Source organism: Pongo pygmaeus, chromosome 6 (assembly GCF_028885625.2).
Source record: "Pongo pygmaeus isolate AG05252 chromosome 6, NHGRI_mPonPyg2-v2.0_pri, whole genome shotgun sequence".
NCBI classification, from domain to species: domain Eukaryota; kingdom Metazoa; phylum Chordata; class Mammalia; order Primates; family Hominidae; genus Pongo; species Pongo pygmaeus.
In genome coordinates, this window is record NC_072379.2 from 104,001,930 (window position 1) to 104,016,141 (window position 14,212).

Genomic DNA, 14,212 nt, shown 5'->3' on the forward strand with positions numbered 1-14,212 from the left:
TATCATCACCCCCATGTTTGGATGAGAAAACCAATGTCCAGAGAAGTTTTATGTTTTTTTTTTTTTTTTTTTTTTTTTAGACAGAGTCTTGCTCTGTTGCCCAGGCTGGAGTGCAGTGGTACGATCTGAGCTCATTGCAACCTCCACTCACTGCAACCTCCCGCCTCCTGGGTTCGAGTGATTCTTGTGCCTCAGCCTCCCAAGTAGCTGGGACTACAGGCATGTACCATCACACCCGGCTAATTTTTGTATTTTTAGTAGAGATGGGGTTTCACCATGTTGGCTAGGCTGGTCTCAAACTCCTAACCTCAGGTGATCTGCCCACCTTGGCCTCCCAAAGTGCTGGTACAGTGGCATTAGCCAAGTTAGTAAAGCCAAGACTTGCACTCAGTTCTGTCAGACTCCAAACCCAAGCATGCTCTCCTGTGCTGTGCTACCCAGAATTAGCAATAACTCAGTTTTGTAGAGATTATTATTTATTTATTTATTTATTTATTTATTTATTTTGAGACGGAGTCTTGCCCTGTCACCCAGGCTGGAGTGCAAAGGTGTGATCTTGGCTCACTGCAACCTCCGCCTCATGGGTTCAAACAATTCTCCTGCCTCAGTCTCCCGAGTAGCTGGGATTTACAGGTGCGTGCCTCCATACCTGGCTAATTTTTGTATTTTTAGTAGAGACGGGGTTTCACCATGTTGGCCAGGCTGGTCTTGAACTCCCAACCTCAGGTGAACCACCTGCCTTGGCCTCCCAAAGTGCTGGGATTACAGGTGTGAGCTACCATGCCCGGCCGAGTATTTTTTATTACTTTTACTCTATTCACTTTCTGCTGTGCTATTGAACACACGCATCTTTTTGGCACTTCATATTATTTTATCAAAAGCTTTTCTGGGGGGAAAAATTAGATGGATGTTGGAATATATAAGCCTGCTTTCCGGTTCTTTTACTTTTAATTATTTTGATTGACATGTGGCCTTGAGGGATGTCTAAGGGCCTCTCCTATCTTTGAGCTGCAGAAGAATCCGTCCCCAGGAATCTGTCGCAGCTCTCCCTGTCTCCAGGGCACCACTCCGACACCCTCCCCCCATGCACCCCTGCCACTTGCCACACTAGACAACTGAGAGCCTTTTGTTTCATGCCTCTGTGGCTTGGTGCACAGTGTTCTTTCTCTGGAATCCTGGTCCACTCGTTTGTTCTTCACCTTGGTTAACTCCTTGTTTTCTTTCAGGATCTAGTTCAAACATTAGCGCATTTGGGATACTTAGGAGATTCCCTGCTATCCTGAACCTCTGCCAGGTCTCACCTGAAGCCCTTTCTGTCTGCTCTCTGGACCCACTGAGCACACCTCCACCTTAGCACCTGGCATGTGGCTCCGTAGTAACAGATAGATTTGCCACCCTTCTTCGCATATAAAGAGCCCAAGTCAGGGACTTTTTCTTAGTACTGGTACATAGCAGGCACTCCAAGTGTGTTAGATAATGAATGAATAAATCAGGAAATAATTAGCCAATCCACAGTAAGGCAAGAGAGAAATGCAGGGATCAGTGGGCAGCAGTCTGCAGTGGTCTGAGAGCTAGCTAAACTTAATTATTTCTCTTAGCCACTGTGCTTATTTTTTAACTTTAAGAGCATAATAGTTGTTTTTGTTTTTTGTTTTTTTTTGTCTTTTTTTTTTGAGATGAAGTATCACCCTGTTGCCCAGGCTGGAGTGCAGTGGCACTATCTCAGCCCACTGCAACCTCTGCCTCCCGGGTTCAAGTGATTCTCCTGCCTCAGCCTCTGGAGTAGCTGGGATTACAGGCGTGCATCACCGTGCCTGGCTAATTTTTTTGTGTTTTTAGTAGAGATGGGGTTTCACCATGTTGGCCAGGCTGGTCTTGGACTCCTGACTTCAAGTGATCCTCCTGCCTTGGCCTCCCAAAGTGCTGGGATTACATAGTTGGTTTTTATGAGACAACAGACCATTTAATTCTGAGTGTTCTGCTCCTTTGCCTGTTACAGGAAAAAACAACACCACCACCACCAAAAAAAATGAAAACAAAAACAACAAACCTCTGGAAAGATTTTCCTTTGTGGCCAGTTCTCCATCACTATGCCAGCCACCAGCATCCCCTCTGGGGACTGGGGTGATCTGATAGCACCCAAGGACAGGCTGCACTAGCAGTTCATAGAGCACTCACCAACTCTGCGGCTTCTAGGTCCCCGATGTAGACCAACAAATGACCTGAGCAGAGCTATAGCTCAATCCAACAGTGGGACTCTGGCCTAATGAAAAACAATTCCCAGAATAGGCTGACCCCTTCAAAATGTAGATAAAAATAATTTAGTGATTTCCTCCCACTAAACTCTTGGGCATCAACCAAGAAATCTGCAGTGTGGCTGTCTGATGCCATTGTACAATGGCAAATAGTTAGGTTTTCTTTGTGCTTTTATCAGTGTTTATTAGCAGGAACACACCTGGCATTTTAAGAGGGTTAATTCTCCATTGGGTGGAATTGTTCCATGCAATGCACAGCATTTAGCACTTCTACTCCAATGGATGCCAGTTACCACAATAGCCCCCAAATGAACATTTTCCAAACATCTCTAGTGGTAAGAGCCATCATGAATACTGGGCTTCCTGGTGGAGTTAGATTTGATTAATTTTGCAGCATCTTAGAAGAAATGGAAGAGGCCACCCAATGAAGGGGGTGGGTTGAATTCTAAAGGGGCAAGGCCCAGGGAGTTAGACAGCACACAGGAAGCAATGAGCCAGTTGGACCAAGGCTTGTTTGTGGGAAGAAGTGGAGGTCCTGAGAGCAGAGAAGGTGCACTGGTTCCTTGAATGAAGAAGTCAAGGCAGCGAGGAAGATGGGCTCACGGAATCAAGAGATCTGAGCTTGGGTAGAGGTCAAAATGGTACAAAAAAGATGAAGAATGAGTAGGGGATGGGGGAAGGCTGGGCTATGGGCTGAACCCTGGCTGCAGTCTGAGCCTCCTCCTCACAGCCTTTGGTATGCAGGGCATACCAAAGAAGCCAAGAAAGTCATCGATTCTGGACAGCTCCAACAGCTTAAAGTTTCTAGTTAGGAACTAGCTCTCTTCTCTTGCTTGGCCTTAAAACAGCAACAACACAGCAACAACCCTATCACCACTGTGGTCACACCCTGAGAACATGACCTCCTGCAGAGAACTTCTATGTTTCCCAAAGTGACCTAAAAGGGCATTTGTATCACAAAGGGGAGAGGCTCTAAAACAAGCCCAGGAGAAAAATCCACTGAAGTGCTGAGTACAGCGCATGAGTACAGAAATCATTGCCCATCGCTCTGATTTAATGGCTAGAAGCTCAACAGCTCTAACAGGAGAGCAATGGGCAAAGTTGCAGTGAAGCTACTTATTCCTTTGTCTCATCTTTCTCACTTATTTTAAATTTATTTTATCTTGTTCTGTTGTTTGCAACTTTATAAGTGGCCTTAAATCCTTTTGCAACAAAGATGGGTATAAATAAATAAAGCAAAGAAATAAAATACGTGGCTGCTGTTGTCAGCACTGCCAGACTGGGCGCGAAGTATTTTATCTCTGATCTAAGAGGAAGGACGTGCTCTGCTGAAGTGAGAAGGGAGGAAGAAGGAGGAGAAAACTCCACAGTGTCATGGAGAACAGTTGGCTGTGGACCCAGAGGCCTGGGTATTGTTCGTGAATGCATCAAAGGATCACAGAACCTCATGCGAGTTACTAACCTCTTGGGCCTCAGTGTCCCTACCTTTAAAATGAGGGATTATATTGAATGATTTCAATGGTCCCCTTATTTCCAAGCACTGTGATTCTGTGAGGCACCCACATTTGGCTCTTGTTCCTCTTCCTCTCTTCCTCAATACAACAGCCTCTCCAAGTTGAGTGGGCCAGTAAGGGCTCCTTCTAAAGCAGTTTCTAGGGGTGAAGACAAATATAAGTCAGATGAGTCGTCCAGAGAAATATTTTTGCCCCATTAAAATAAAACGGAGCACAACTTATTTGGAAATGTAGGAAACTAGGATTTCATTGGATAATTAACTGATCAATTTTCCCATGTGAAATGGGTTAAAAATGTTGGCTTTTATCTCTATTCACTGATGAGGTGGTAAGTTCCTTCCTTTCAAATAAGTTCTGTTATAGAAAGTAGTATCATCTGTTTGTATAATATCTAAGACTGCTGTACCATTCATTAGTAACAATCAAAAGACTATTATTAGCATATGCCTAAGAAATGGAAGGCATTGCTAATATTCTGGGACATTCTTCTTTTGCTTTCCATTTAAGATTTTAGACTTGTTTTGGTGTACATAGTCTCACAAAACCATAGTCACTGTCCCTATTTGTATACAGAATGTCTTAGGACAAATGTTGCTTATAGCAGACCCAATTCAGAACATCAGAGAGTAGTGCCCTAGAGCAGTGGTTCTCAAACGTTAATGACTCCAGACTCTTGTTAAAATGCAAATTCTTATTCTGTAGGTCAATGTATTTTAATCATGCCTTTTAAAAATTTTTCTTATTTCTGGCGTATTTGCTCATACCTGTAATCCCAGCACTTTGGGAGGCCGAGGTGGGTGGATCACCTGAGGTCAGGAGTTAGAGACCAGGCTGGCCAACACAGTGAAACCTCGTCTCTACTAAAAATACAAAAAATTAGATGGGCGTGGTGGTGGGTGCCTATAATCCCAGCTACTTGGGAGGCTGAGGCAGGAGAATCGCTTGAACCCAGGAAGCGGAGGTTGCAGTGAGCCGAGATAGTGCCATTGCACTCCAGCATGGGCAACAAGAGTGAAACTCTGTCTCACAAAAAAAAGAATTTTTTTTTCTATATTTCCAGTGCTTTGACTTCGTAGGGCCTTGCTTAACCTGGGGAGACTGCTCTTCTCAGGGCCAGCGAATTCCTAGAGATTGTAAAGGACGCACCTACAAGTAGGAGTATATATGCAGACCAACTAACCGGAAGCCCACACCCCAACCACCTCTATTGTCTGGCTCTTACAATCCAGACCACTAGACCCCTTCCCTAATCACCCCAGGGTTAGGTACCAGACAACTAAAGACAGGCTTTCTACCCTAGAACCTGCTGAGATTATTCAAACTAGCCAATCCTGAACTGGGTTACTCTGCCTAGCCAATTCTTTCCTGTGGAAACCACCAGAAAGGCTTGCCTACATTTTCTCTCATTTCCTGTGCCTCCTAAGCACTCCTGGTGCTTCCTTCTGTGGCTCTGAGGTGTGGTGTGCCCCCTTCTCTTGGGAAGTGTGAATAACGAATTATCATTTCAATGGCAGCCATCTCCTGATCTCCTGGTTTCCCCGTACCCAAATAATAATAAAGCTTGCTTTGCTTTTTTTTTTTTTTTGATACAGAGTCTCATTCTGTTGCACAGACTGTAGTGCAGTGGTGCAATTATAGTTCACTGCAGCCTTCATCTCTTGGGCTCAAGTGATCCTCCCACCTCAGCCTCCTGAGTAGCTGGGACTACAGGTGTATGTCACCACACCTGGCTAATTTTTCTTTTGTAGAGGCAGGGCTGGTCTTGAACTCCTGGACTCAAGTGATCCTTCTGCCTTGGCCTCCCAATGTGTTGGGATTACAGACATGAGCCACTGTGCCTGGTCAAAGTTTGCATCTTAAAACAATCAGGGATGATATATTAGTCCATTCTCACACTGCTATCAAGCACTACCTGAAACTGGGTAATTTATGAAGAAAAGAGGTTTAATTGACTCACAGTTCCACAGGCTTAACAGGAAGCATGACTGGGAGGCCTCAGGAAACTTACAATCATGGTAGAAGGTGAAGGGGAAGCAAGCATGTCTTACTATGGAGGAGCAGGAGAGAGAAACAGTGAAGAGGGAGGTGCCACACACTTTTTTTTTTTTTTTTGAGATGGAGTCTCGCTCTGTCACTCAGGCTGGAGTGCAGTGGCGTGATCTCGGCTCGCTGCAAGCTCTGCCTCCTGGGTTCATGCCATTCTCCTGCCTCAGCCTCCTGAGTAGCTGGGACTACAGGCGCCTGCCAACATGTCTGGCTAATTTTTTTTTGTATTTTTTTAGTACAGATGTGGTTTCACTGTGTTAGCCAGGATGGCCTCAATCTCCTGACCTCGTGATCCACCTGCCTCAGCCTCCCAAAGTGCTGGGATTGCAGGCATGAGCCACCACGCCTGGCCAGTGCCACACACTTTTAAACCATCAGATCTTGTGAGAACTCATTCACTATCACAAGAACAGTGTATTAGTCCATTTTCATGCTGCTGATAAAGACATACCCGAGACTGGGAATTTACAAAAGAAAGAGGTTTAATGGTCTTACAGTTCCACATGGCTGGAGAAGGCAAGGAGGAGCAAGTCACGTCTTACGTGGATGGCAGCAGGCAAAGAAAGAGAATAAGAGCCAAGCAAAGGGGGAACCCATATAAAACCATCAGATCTCATGAGAATTTATTCACTATCATGAGAACAGCACAGGGGAAACCGCCCCCATGATTCAATTATCTCCAACTGGTCCTGCCCTTGACATGTGGGGATTATTACAATTCAAGGTGAGATTTGGGTGGGGACACACAGCCAAACCATTATCAAACAGCAAGGGGAAACCCATCCCCATGATCCAATCACCTCCCACTAGGCCCCTCCTCCAATTCAACATGAGATTCGGATGGGGACACAAATCCAAACCATATCATCTGCCCCTGGCCCCTCCCAAATCTCATGTCCTTCTCACATTGCAAAATACAATTATCCCTTCTCAACAGTTTCCCAGACTTAACTCATTTCAGCCATTAACTCAAAAGTCTACAGTCCAGAAGTCTCATCTGAGACAAGGTAAGTCCCTTTTACCTGTGAGTCTGTAAAATCAGAAACAAGTTAGTTACTTCCAAGATACATTGGGGGTACAGGCATTGGGTAAATGTTCTTGCTCTAAATGGGAGAAATTGGCCAAAACAAAGGGGCAACAGGCCCCATGCAAGTCTGAAACCTAGTAGGGCAGTCATTAAATCTTAAAGCTCCAAAATAATCCCCTTTGACTCCACATCTCACATCCAGGCAACAATGACATAAGCAATGGGGTCCTAAGGGCCTGGGCAGCTCTGCCCTGGTGACTCTGCGGGGTACAACCCCTGCGGCTACTTTCATGGTGTTGAGTGCCTGTGGCACTTCCAGGCGCATGGTGCAAGATGTTGGTGGATCTACCATTCTGGGGTGGGGAACAGTGGCCCTCTTCTCACAGCTCCACTAGGCAGTGCCCCAGTGCAGACTTTGTGTGGGGCTTCCAACCCCACATTTCACCTCTGCACTGCCCTAGTAGAGGTTCTCCTTGAGGGCGCTGCCCCTGCAGCAGACTTCTGCCTAGACATCCAGGCATTTTCCATACATCTTCTGAAATCTAGGTGGAGGTTCCTAAACCTCAACTCGTGCCTTCTGTGCAAATGCAGGCCCAACATCATGTGGAAGCTGCTGAGGTTTGGGGCTTGCACGCTTTGAGGTTTGGGGCTTGCACCCTTTGAAGCCACTGCCTGAGGTGTACCTTGGCCCCTTTTAGCTATGGCTGGAGCTGGAGTGGCTAGGATGCAGGGCACCATGTCCCAAGGCTGCACAGGGCAGCTGGACCCTGAGCCTGGCCCACAAAACCATTTTTTCCTCCTAGGCCTCTGGGCCTGTGATGGGAGGGGCTGCTGTGAAGGTCTCTGGAATGCCCTGGAGACATCTTGCCCATTGTCTTGGCTATTAACATTCGGCTCCTCTTTACTTATGCAAATTTCTATAGCAGGCTTGAATTTCTCCCCAGAAAAAAGGGCTTTTTCTTTTCTACCACATGGCTGGGCTGCAAATTTTCCAAACTTTTATGCTCTGCTTCCCTTTTAAATACAAGTTCCAGTTTCAGATAATCTCTTTGTTCAGCATATGAGCATATACTTTTAGAAACAACCAGGTCACATCTTGAATGCTTTGCTGCTTAGAAATTTCTTCTGCCAGATACCCTAAATCATCTCTCTCAAGTTCAAAGTTCCACAGATCCCTAGGGCAGGGGGGAAATGCTGCCAGTCTCTTTGCTAAAGCATAGCAAGAGTCACCTTTGCTCCACTTCCCAAGAAGTTCCTCATTCCCATCTGAGACCTCAGCCTGGACTTCATTGTCAACATCACTATCAGCATTTTGGTCAAAAACCATTCAACAAGTCTCTAGGACGTTCCAGACTGTCCCACATCTTCTTGTCTTCTTCTGAGCCCTCCAAACTGTTCCAACCTCTGCCTGTTATCCAGTTCCAAACTCGCTTCCACATTTTCGGGTATCTTTACAGCAGTGTTTCACTCCTGGTAGCAATTTTCTGTATTAGCCCATTCTCATACTGCTATAAAGCACTACCTGAGACTGGGCAATTTATGAAGAAAAGAGGTTTAATTGACTCACAGTTCTGTAGGCTAAACAGGAAGCATGACTGGGAGGCCTCAGAAAATTTATAATCATGGCAGAAGGCAAAGGGGAAGCAAGCACATCTTACCGTGGCAGAGCAGGAGAGAGAGTGAAGGGGGAAGTGCTAGACACTTCTAAATCATCAGATCTTGTGAGAACTCACTTGCTATCGCAAGAATAGCAAGGGGGAAATTCACCCCCATGATCCAGTCACCTCCCACCAAGCCCCTCCTCCAATTTGACATGAGATTTTGGTGAGGACACATATCCAAACCATATCAAATGGGGCCTGGTGATGATGATGCAGCCGATCAGAGAACCACACTTGGTGCAGCCAGGCTCTAAATTCTGATGCTGTTACAGAATAGGGTGCCACCATGGCTGGGGTCTGAGGGGAATGGCTGTGGTATATGTGTCTGGCCTGTGCCAGAGCCCAATGCATTGCAGGAATAATGTAGGTGGAGTGGCCCAGGCTACTGCAGAGAGGGCCCTGAAGATAACTGTTAGGTTTCTGTCTTACTTTCCAAATGACGTGGGTTTGTGGAGCTCTACTAGATAGACATTAAATAAAAAGCTGCAGGGAAAAAAAAGCAGGGCCTGAGGCCCTTAAACTATAGCAGGCAGAGTGGCAATAAGGGTGACTCAAGGCCCAAAGGGGAAAGGTTAGGACTCCGTAGGTTGGCTGGCTCAGGGCACCCATGGCATGCTCCTAACCTGAGCCATGTCAGACATGGGGCCTGGATGACACACATGCACCCTCAAGAAACCCCAGTCAGGAGGCCTCAGAGGGCCTCTAGGGTAAGCCTTAAGATCCATGCAATTTTCTGGTACCCCACAGCAAGAAGCTACCCAGGTGCCCATTAGCCCTTCTGCCCAGAGGTACATGAGGGCTCTGAGCACCTCCCTCTCTCTCAGACTACCCAGAGATTTGAGAACTGACCTAGACAGGATCTCAAAACTTCTGACTGCAAGGCCAGAACACTTTCCTCCACTCCAGGACATCGTGGTTCCATGTGTTGCTAATAAAAGCAAACCCTGATTAAGAACTATCCATTTGAAATACTTCACATGGCTTAGCTCATCTAATCCCCACAACTCTATATAGTAGCTGCTCTTTAAATCCTTATTTTTAAGATGAGTAAGCAAGCCCAGAGAGGCTAAGTAGCTTCCCCAAGCCACCCACTAATTGGCAGGGTCAGAATTTCAATCCAAATGCTACACGACTGAACCTTCACTCTCTATTGCCGCCCCTGCAGGGCACACTAGGGCAGTGTTATTCCAGATGGAGCCCACAGCTCTGGATTGGAGGCATCAGTGCCTCCTGGCAGGAAATGCCCCACCCTCTCAACCGGCTGAATGGGAATCTCAGGGGTGGGTCCAGGAATCTGCGCTTTACAAGCTCCTTGGATGATTTTGCTATATGCTGAATATACCTATACTAGAGACATCCCTGAGGGAAGCTTATTTCCCAGGCCAGGCCAACAATAATAAGACCATATTACTATAGTAATATTATAATACATATTACAGTTTTGAGTCAGAAGTTTTGAGATCCTGTCCAGGTCAGTTCTTGAATCCCTGGGTCCCCTGAGGGACAGGGAGGTACCCAGAGCTCTCATATACCTCTGGGCAGAAGAGCTAACGGGCATCTGGATAGCTTCTTCTTTTTTGCTTTTGTTTTTTTTTTTTTTTTTGAGACGGAGTCTCGCTCTGTCGCCCACGCTGGAGTGCAGTGGCACCATCTTGGCTCACTGCAATCTCTGCCTCCTGCATTCAAGCAATTCTCGTGCCTCAGCCTTCTGAGTAGCTGGGATTACAGGTGCCCACCATGAAACACAGCTAATTTTTGTATTTTTAGTAGAGACAGGGGTTTCCACCATGTTGGCCAGGCTGATTGTGAACTCCTGACCTCAGGTGATCTGCCTGCCTCAGCCCCCCTGGATAACTTCTTGCTGTGGGGCACCAGTAAATTGCATGGATCCTAAGGGTTACCCTAGAAGCCCTCTGAGACCTCCTGACTGGGGTTTCTTGAGGGTGCATGTGTGGTGTCTAGGATCCAAGGCTGTCCATGTCACCCATGGGTCCTGGATGCCACACAGGACAGGTCTTATTACAATAGTAGTAAGACCATAAGTATAACCTGAAGTATAGACTTCACTGCTTAGCATAAGCCCTGGGAGGCAGCTTGGTATATCAGAAAGAGATCAGGTGTGGGCTCAAAACCAGCTCCAGCAGAAGGTACAAGCTTGGAAATTTTGGGCAAAGAACTTAACTTCTCTGAGCCTCACCTTCCTCATGTGGAGAATGGAAGTATACTATCTTACTCCCAGAGTTCATGTGAGCATGAAGTGAGATAACTAGGTAAAGTGCTGTGCTCCATATCTAGCACCCAGGAAAGACTCTGTAAATAGCAGCCTCGGTACTTCCTCAGAGCTTCCCTGTTTTCTAAAATTCATGTCCTTTCCTAGCATGCTTTACAACAGCATGAATCTTGAATTCCTTTGGCTGCCAAGCCAAGCGAATAGCTGTCAAAAAGAATAAGGCAGCTACCCTCCTGGATAACTGGAGTGGTGTGCTATCTAAACAATGTCTAAAGGCATTTCTGTAGATAGTCACTTGGAGCACATGCTCAAATGTCTTCAAACTGTGGGTAGGGGTGCTCACTCAGGGACCAAGGAAATTCACATTTAAGCGATAGTTTTGTTCTCATCTCTGTGACTCAACTATACCTGGTAAAACTGTGACTAGTGGCATGTCATTAAAAATGTACCCCCACTGCATACCCCAGAGGTGGAGAAATGACAGTGGTGGTGAAAAACTGGCTGCAAGCACAGACCAAATTCTGCAGTGACATTTCAGTCCTTTGAGTCAAACCAATCCTCCATTTCTGGGCATATGGATACGTTGGAGGAAGCAGTTCTTCACACTTGCTGTGACTGGAGCATCCTAATTGGCACCAGCAGGCTTAAGGTATACGCAAAGAAAAGGAACCACTACCCTCCAAAAAAAGCTGGGGTGGGGTGGGGATGGGAAAATAAAAAAAAGATGGTGTTGGAGAAGAAGGAGGAACTTCAGGGGGCATTTATGTCATTATTACTTAAGTCATCTGAGGCCAAATCTGTCCTAAGCCATTATTAGTCTGTTTTTCAATCTGGAGGAGAAGGTACAAGTAGAATTTAAGGAATTTTCTTCCAAAGATGAAGAAAAAAGTCATACTATATACTTCATTTATATAAATTCATTATATACTTATTATATATTTCATTATATAAATGAAAATCCCACTGGGAGATGTCAGTAGTTACTCTTCATATCTGTAATACAAAATTTCAATAAAAGGGTGCAGGTGGCAAAATAGAAAACTGAGCAGACCTCATCTTCTCATTCTTCCCTCAGCATTTGGAGACCTCTGCAGAGACAGACTATTTCATATGGGGGCCCAGTTGTTTTCTGATCTTTTTAGATTCTGGCGCAGAAAAACAAAACCATACCAAACAAAAGTGAGTTCTCTTGTACCTTAACTCTGGCCCTGTGGTTCTCTGTTTTTTAAAATTACAAAAAGTTCCAGGTGTGGTGGCTCATGCTCATAATCCCAGCACTTTGGGAGACCTAGGTGGGCAGACTGCTTGAGTCCAGGAGTTCCAGACCAGCCTGGGCAACATGGCAAAAACCTATCTCTGCACACACACACACACACACACAAAGTACAAAAATTAGCCAGGTATGGTGGCATGCACCTGCAGTCCCAGCTACTTGAGGGGGTGAGGCAGGAGGATCAGTTGAGCCCAGGAAGTCAAGGCTGCAGTGAGCCATGATAGCACCACTGCACTCTAGCTTGGATAACAAAGCAAGACTCTGTCTCAAAAAAAATAAATGAAAAACAAAAAAAGAAAATTAAAAAAATCTAATTATTAAAATGATAAGTGTATGATAAAGATTTTAGAAAATTCAGACATGAATGAGGAAGAAACTAAAAATGACCCACAGTCACCATACCATTTCAGTTAAAAATACACAGATACATACATAATTTTAAAAAAGTGATCATAGTAAGCATTGTTTTAAATGCTGTTTCCCCTCACTTTTCACATTATAAACATTTTTTCATGTTATAAATTTATTATTTTTTTTGAGATGGAGTCTCGCTCTGTTGCCCAGGCTGGAGGGCAGTGGCGTGATATCAGTTCACTGCAACCTCCACCTCCTGGGTTCAACTGATTCTCCTGCCTCAGCCTCCTGAGTACGTGGGATTATAGGTGCGCGCCACCACGCCCGGCTAATTTTTGTATTTTTAGTAGAGACGCGGTTTCGCCATGTTAGTCAGGCTGGTCCCGAATTCGCGACCTCGTGATCCACCCACCTCGGCCTCTCAAAGTGCTGGGATTACAGACATGAGCCACTATGCCTGGCCTAAAATATTTTTTAAAAGATTACTTTAGAGGCTACTCTGTAGCCTGTATTGTTTGTTATTCATATTGGTTGCAATTTTTTGCTATTATGGATAATCCTGGAGTGGATATCCCTTAAAGGCATGCTTGTACACAATTTGATTTATTTACTTTATATAAATTCTGAGAAGCAGAAATTTTGGTTCCAGGTCCTTGATACATCTAGTCAAATGCCCAACATGAAGGGAGCCCCAATTTACATAACCAGCAGCTTGACGGAAAGTCTGCTTTGCTTTTTCCTCACGACCACTGGGTATTACAGTAATTTCTAAACACTTGTCATTTTCATAAGTAAAAACTACTATCTGATTGTTGTAACTTTTGTTCTTAACTGCCAGTGAGGTTGAACATTTTTCAGGTGAAAATGTTTCACCCGAAATTCAATGTTTTCACTTGAATTTCTTCCCTTTTGCCTGTTCCTACCCATTCTCTAATTAGTATATTTTTTCTCATTAATCTATAAGAATTTTTGTAATAGTAAGAATATTAATATTTTTAAATTAGAAGTTGAAAACTATAACTGTTTCTTAAGACAACTATGAAATAGTTAATATCATCAAAAGCATTAAAACATTTTTTTGGTAAGGCAGAGGAAATGGAAGGGGCAGTGAATGGTAAATTAGATAAAATAATTCTGTGTCAAAACCTCTCCCCTTTTAAAACAACAGCAACAATAAGAAAACACCAGCCATACAAATCATGATAGAGTGGCATCTTGGATCGAGTCCTGTAGCTATGCTAGGTAGCCCCACACCTTCCCGGTTAATCAGCTATAGGATACCTGAGTGGGAAAGAAAGTGCACGTGGGCACTGTCCAACCCCAGTAGCCACAGGGAAGGCAGGGTGTTTTGCAGAATTGGAGCCAGCAAATAAGCAGTCCGAATTCCGAGTTCCTGGGTGCCAATTGGAGTGAGCTGAGTGATCACTAAAAAACAATATAAATGGGATTCACTTCCACCTTCAGGATGGGCAGGATTAAGGCATATTTAAGGAAGCCACAACACAGCAGTTTGCTCTACTCACTGTTCCAAAGAGGCAGGGTCATATCTACCTTTTGGTGTGTTTGCCTGGAGGCTCCTGGGAGAGGCAGACACAGATAACCCTGAAACCTCCCAGGCAGGGAATCACCTCTTCACACACAGTTTGCATCTCTGCAGTTGACGGCAGGAGAAAAAATGTGGCCAGCCAGGTTGGAAGGGTGGAGGGTGACAACTGATGGAGGCATGGAACCACCTTCAGCTTGGGGCCAACCCAGGTTACTAATCACAGGTCAGGTATTCAGGTCAGATGTCTACCATTCACATGGGCTCTTTGTCTGCCAAGGCCTGGGTCCAGGCTATGATTGTTCAAAA

At 45.1% G+C, this 14,212-nt stretch overlaps 1 protein-coding gene across 7 annotated transcripts in view; it reads right to left on the reverse strand.

The window, feature by feature from the left end:
- The window catches only part of ATXN7L1 (ataxin 7 like 1), a 270,423-nt gene that overhangs the window by 98,751 nt on the left and 157,460 nt on the right, over positions 1–14,212 (reverse strand). Inside the window, exon 1 of one of the 7 annotated variants that reach the window (XM_063668429.1) lies at positions 3,741–3,806. The exons of the other annotated variants lie outside the window; for them this stretch is intronic. The gene's annotated coding sequence lies outside the window, so the exon portion shown is untranslated. Of the gene's footprint in view, positions 1–3,740; positions 3,807–14,212 lie in introns of those variants that run through there. 7 annotated transcript variants of the gene reach the window in all.